Raw genomic sequence first — 5,438 nt, forward strand, 5'->3', positions numbered from 1 at the left:
GGAGGCAAAACACACACATAAAATTTAAATAAAAATAAATTTAGAAAAAAAGATCTTTCTATGGTATAAGAAATGTTCCCTAGGGCTGGAGAGATGGCTCAGCAGTTACGAATACTGGCTTTTCTTGCAGAAGACCCAGGTTTGAATCCCAGCACCCACATAGCAGCTAACAACTGCCTGTAACTCCAGTTCCAGGGGATCCAGCAGTTTCTTCTGTCCTCTGCGGGCATTGTATGACAGGGGTGCACTTACCTACATGCAGGCAATACACATACATATAAAATAAAAATAACAAATAAAATATTTTTTAAAAGTTCTCTTAAAAACTAAGAATAAGATGAAAGAAGCATAGCAGAAGTAAAGGCCCTGCAGGACAAGAAGAAAAAACATGAATATTCTTAGGGTCTCAGGCAATACATTTTACTCTTAAGGAAATATCAGGAAGGTATTAAAAACTTCAGATAATACAAAAATAATATATAAGTAGTAAAAATGCAATAGAAGTGAAAATATAATAAAAATATGAAAGCAATAATTATTCACCAAAATTAGAACAAAAACAGAGAAAAGAGGAAATTTAAAATTACTTTTAAAATTTTTTGGAGATAATCAGTGACAAAATGCTCCAGTAATAGGTCTTTAAAAGAGTAAGTTGCGGTGGTGTAATTCCAGAATTTAGGACGTAGAGGAAGTCAGTTCATCAATTTAAGTTCATCCTAAGCTACATAGAAGTTTAAAGCCAGCCTGGGATTCAAGAAATTCTATCTCAGCCAAAGGGCAAGTAAGGAAGGAAGGGAGGGAAGAGGGAGGAAACTAATGGGAGAAAGAGCAAAGAAAAGATGGAAACGCTTAGAATTTCTAACTCAGAGTACTCAGAATACTCAGAAATGAATGAGAAAATATACATCAATGCAGTACATCACGGCATATCAGAACCCAGAGCATAGCATGATGATCCTAAAAGCAACCATGCAGGACTGACAGGCGTCTTCACAAGATGCTGAGCAAGACTTCCTTGTCTCTCCTGTGTGCACTTCCTTTTCAAACTGCATGAGAATGCCTGACTTAGCCTCTTGGGGTGGGAGGGTGAATTGTTCAAATCCCACCGTGTCCATCCTCTTACTCTGGGACCATCTGCAGTCCTTTCCAGCTGTTCCAAATTTTAGGCTTCCCTGCTGGCTAGCAGCATATTTCTTTCCTACATCCTCTTCTTGGACTTTGGCCCTATGCCTCTAAGGCTACTGAAGTGAGCCTAACTAGCCAGGGCTGCTTCACCCCCGTGCCCCCCCCCCCCCCCCCCCCCCCCCCAACAGCCCCACCAGGGGCACCCGGTCCCTCCAATATAAAATCAGAAGAGAGAACCTGAAGCCTAGACTAACCAACTCTTCATACTCAATCAAAAAGCAACTAAGATACATCAATAATACAAACAGAATCAGACTTCAACTCAACAAAGACAGGCTTGAGTTTCATACCAGAATCACAAACAACAAAAGAAATCAACATAAATTAAAACAAAAAATTAATAATATAAATAATCAAAATAATATGTCCCCACAAAACAGCAATAGTCCTATAGAAGAGCTCTACAATGAGAGCTCCCTGGAGATAGCTCAGAACACAGAATTTAGAAGAACAATCATAAACACGATCAAAGAATTCAATGAATTTAGGAAATACAGAAACAACTCAAAGACCTAAAAGAGGATAGGGCTAAACTCCTGACTGAATTCACAAAAGAGATAGAAGTATTGAAGAAAACTCAGACTGAAATAAAGAAGGAATTAAAAAAACTCAATAATCCAATTTGAAATGACAGGAGAAAGCCTCACCAATAGAATGAATGAAATGGAAAGCAGAGTATCATCACTGGATGATAACATTGAAGAACTGGATGATCAACCACAGAACAGGGGAAAAAATCCACAGGAATAGAATATGCAGGAAATGTGTGACACCACAGAAAGACCAAATATAGGTGTCATAGGTATAGAGGAGGAGAAGAATCCTAGGTAAATGGCATTTACCAGATCTTCAAAAGATTATAAAAGAAAATTTCCCTAAATTAAGGAAAGACATACCCATACAGATGCAAGAAACACACAGAACACCAAATAGACAGAACCAGAAGAGAAACTCCCTATGGCATAAGCTATAAAATCAACTTACAAAAATCAGTAATATTTCTATATACTAATAACAAACAATCAGAGAAAGAATTCATGAAAACCCTTTCATTCACAATAGGCTCAAAAAATATCTAGGAATAAACCTGAACAAAGACGTTAAAGATCTCTACAATGAAAATTTCAAATCTTTGAGGAGATTGAGGAAGAGACCAGGAGATGGAAAAACCTCCTGTGCTCATGAATTGGAAGAATTAATATTATGATAATGACCATCCTACCAAAAGCAATCTACACAATTCTATGCACTGCCAACCAAAATCCGCATGACATTCTTCACAGAATGAGGGGGAAAAAATCCTAAAATTCATATGGAATCACAAAAGATCTTGGATACTCAAAGAAAAACCCTAACACAAAGAGAAATGCTGGAGAGAGGGGGCAGTGTTACTATGCTAGATCTCAAACTATATTATTGAATTATAGTCATAAAAGCAGCATGGTACTGAAACAAAACCAGATACATAGATCACTGGAACATAATTGAAGATGCAAACTTGAGTGCATACAATTTCAGCTACCTGATTTTTGACAAAGGTGCCAAGAACAAACAAAAGAGGAAAGACAGCATCTGAAACTATTGGTGCTGGCAAAACTGGCTCTCCATTTGTAGAAGAATGAAATTAGATCCTTATCTATCACCCTGCACAAAAGTCAACTCCAAATGGATCAAGGAGCACAATGTGAAACCTGAAACTCTGAAACTATAAGAATAAAACATAAACAGCACCCTGCAAGATATAAGTGCAGGAAAGGACTTTCTAAATCAGATATTTGTTGCTCAGGAATTAAGGTGAACAATAGACAAGTGGGACCTCATTAAATTCAAAAGCTTCTGTACAGAAAAAAAAGAAAGAAAAACAAAACAAACAAACACACAATAAACAAAGGATGTGAAGAGGAAACCCATAGAGTGGAATAAAATCTTCACCAGCTACACATTTGACAGTGGATTAATATCCAGAATATAAATAACATTCAAAAAACAAAGAATCAAGAAAACAAATGACCCAATTCAAAGATGGGCTATGGATCTCAACAGGAGTTCTCTCTCAATAGAAGAAGTAAAAATGACAAAGCAACACCTTACAAAGTCTTCAACATCCTTTAATTAGAGAAATGCAAGATTTCATCTTACTGCAGTCAGACCGGCTAAGACCAAGAGAACCAAATGATACCAAATGCTGGAGAGGATGTGGGGAAAGGAGAATGCTCATTCACTGCTGGTGGGACTGCATACTCATCCAACCACTATGGAAAGGGGTGTGGAGAATTCTTAAAAAACTAAAAATGAATCTACTATATGATACAGTTATATTACTCCTTGGCATATACCCAAAGGACTCATCCTACTGCAGAGATACCTGTACATTCATGTTTGTTACTGCTTTTTTCACAATAGCTAAGAAATGGAAGCATCCTAAGTGTCCCTCAACTGACAATAGATAATGAAAATGGGGTAGTTAAGTCAGGCATGATGGTGTATACCTTTAATCCCAGCACTTGAAAAGTAGAGACAGGTGAATCTTTGTGAGTTCAAGGCCAACTGCTCTACATAGTGAGTTCCAGGCTAGCTGGGGCTATAGGGAGACCCTGTCTCAAAAAGACCAAAAAAGATGAACAGAACAAAAAAGAAAATGTGGTACATTTACACATGGAGTTCTACTCAGCAATAAACAAAGATGAAACCATCCCAGTGGATGAAGTTGCACTGAGGGATGTCTGGGTCCATTAACTTCATTCATAGGCCTTAAGATACATGACAGAATGCATGAAATCCAGTGGGGATGGGTCATAGGGCTTGCTGATGGGGGGGGTATAAAGATGATTAAGATGTTTTGTATACAATGCAGAAAAAATTAATAAAATATGATTAAAAAGTATGATAAACAGAGCAATTGTTTTAAAAATAAAGTAATGGTTATTATTAAAAAATGGTAGCTGAACGGTAGAAAACTCCTTTCAACACTGTGAAGAGACAGATCTACTAAGCTTGTCCTCCTGAGGGTTGTTCTTCAAAATGGTTGCAACCAGTCAAGGAAACTTTGATGAAAATTTTGAGGCACTTGATTTTGCAGAATTGGCTAAAAAGCAACCATGGTGGTACAAGCTGTTTGGGTAGCAATCTGGGCCAGCAGTTGAAAAGTATAGTGTGGCGTTAATTGGTGGTGTTACTAAATTGTGCACCGGTTTCGTATTCCAGAAGGTTGGAAAGTTGGCTGCAACAGCTGTGGGAGGTGACTTTTTCCTCCTTCATCTGGCAAACCGTATGGGATACACCAAAGTTGACTGGCAACGAGTAAAGGACTTAAAAAAGCCAAAGAGCAGGTGAAAATACCTAAGAACAACCAGATACCAACTGAGTTTAAGAGCAAAGCTGAAGAGGTTGTGTCGTTTGTAAAGAAGAATGTTCTAGTGACTGGAGGAATTTTTGGGAGGCTTTCTGCTTGGCATAGCAGCCTAAAAATACTTCATTTCTGTTCTGTTTTTAACTTGCCAGCAGCTTCTACACTCCAGTAGGACAATTGAGATACCTCTTCCTCCTCTGCCTTCCTCGCTGTTGTGGCAAATCTGAATAGCTTCCATAGGCATCTGCTGGTACAAGTTAATGGCCCTCCCACGGGCTTGATGTGATGGAAGAGACAATAGATGCTAGCTCTCCCAGTACACGCCTCACTTGATCACTATATAGCTCAGCAAGCATATTCCTTTACCCCTATGTAAGATACTGTTCCAAACTTGATTTGGAAAAGCAGCACATTATTACCTTATTTTGTGCTACCTGGAAAGGAACTGAATACATTTGCCTTTAAGCATGAAAGATTTTGATATCTTGGTGTGTGATTTCTTTCTCAGTTGGTTTTAAGTTATAGAAAGAGAGGTACTTATGCATTCTGACCAAATGTCAGCATAAATACTACAAATGAAGTTATTGACTATGAAATGCACTAAAAAGTATATGGAAAACAACTGCTAAAAATTTATTGTTGGATAGTCAGATGAGTCATTTAAGGGCATTAAGATAAAGTCCAGGAATGTTTTCCACCATACCAAATACTACATCTCATGTTTGTTTTCAGGTGATTTATGTGAGAGAAGGAAGACACTGTTAGATATTCCTTTCATATAAAAGCTTTATGCTTTGAAATATAGCAAAATTCCTCTGTGGTAGATCTGTTTTTTAATCCAGTTAGTATAAAAGACAATATTTAAATCAGAATTTTAAAGAGGTATTCTAGGCATTCAAAATTG

The 5,438-nt window shown here is 37.5% G+C and overlaps 1 pseudogene; it reads left to right on the forward strand.

Annotated features, from left to right (window-relative positions):
- Positions 1-4,206: 4,206 nt before the first annotated feature.
- On the forward strand, positions 4,207-4,650 carry LOC103742383 (annotated as a pseudogene).
- The last annotated feature ends 788 nt before the right edge of the window (positions 4,651-5,438 follow it).

This window comes from Nannospalax galili, unplaced genomic scaffold (genome assembly GCF_000622305.1).
Source record: "Nannospalax galili isolate Female #2095 unplaced genomic scaffold, S.galili_v1.0 scaffold359, whole genome shotgun sequence".
In the NCBI taxonomy this organism is placed as follows: Eukaryota; Metazoa; Chordata; class Mammalia; order Rodentia; family Spalacidae; genus Nannospalax; species Nannospalax galili.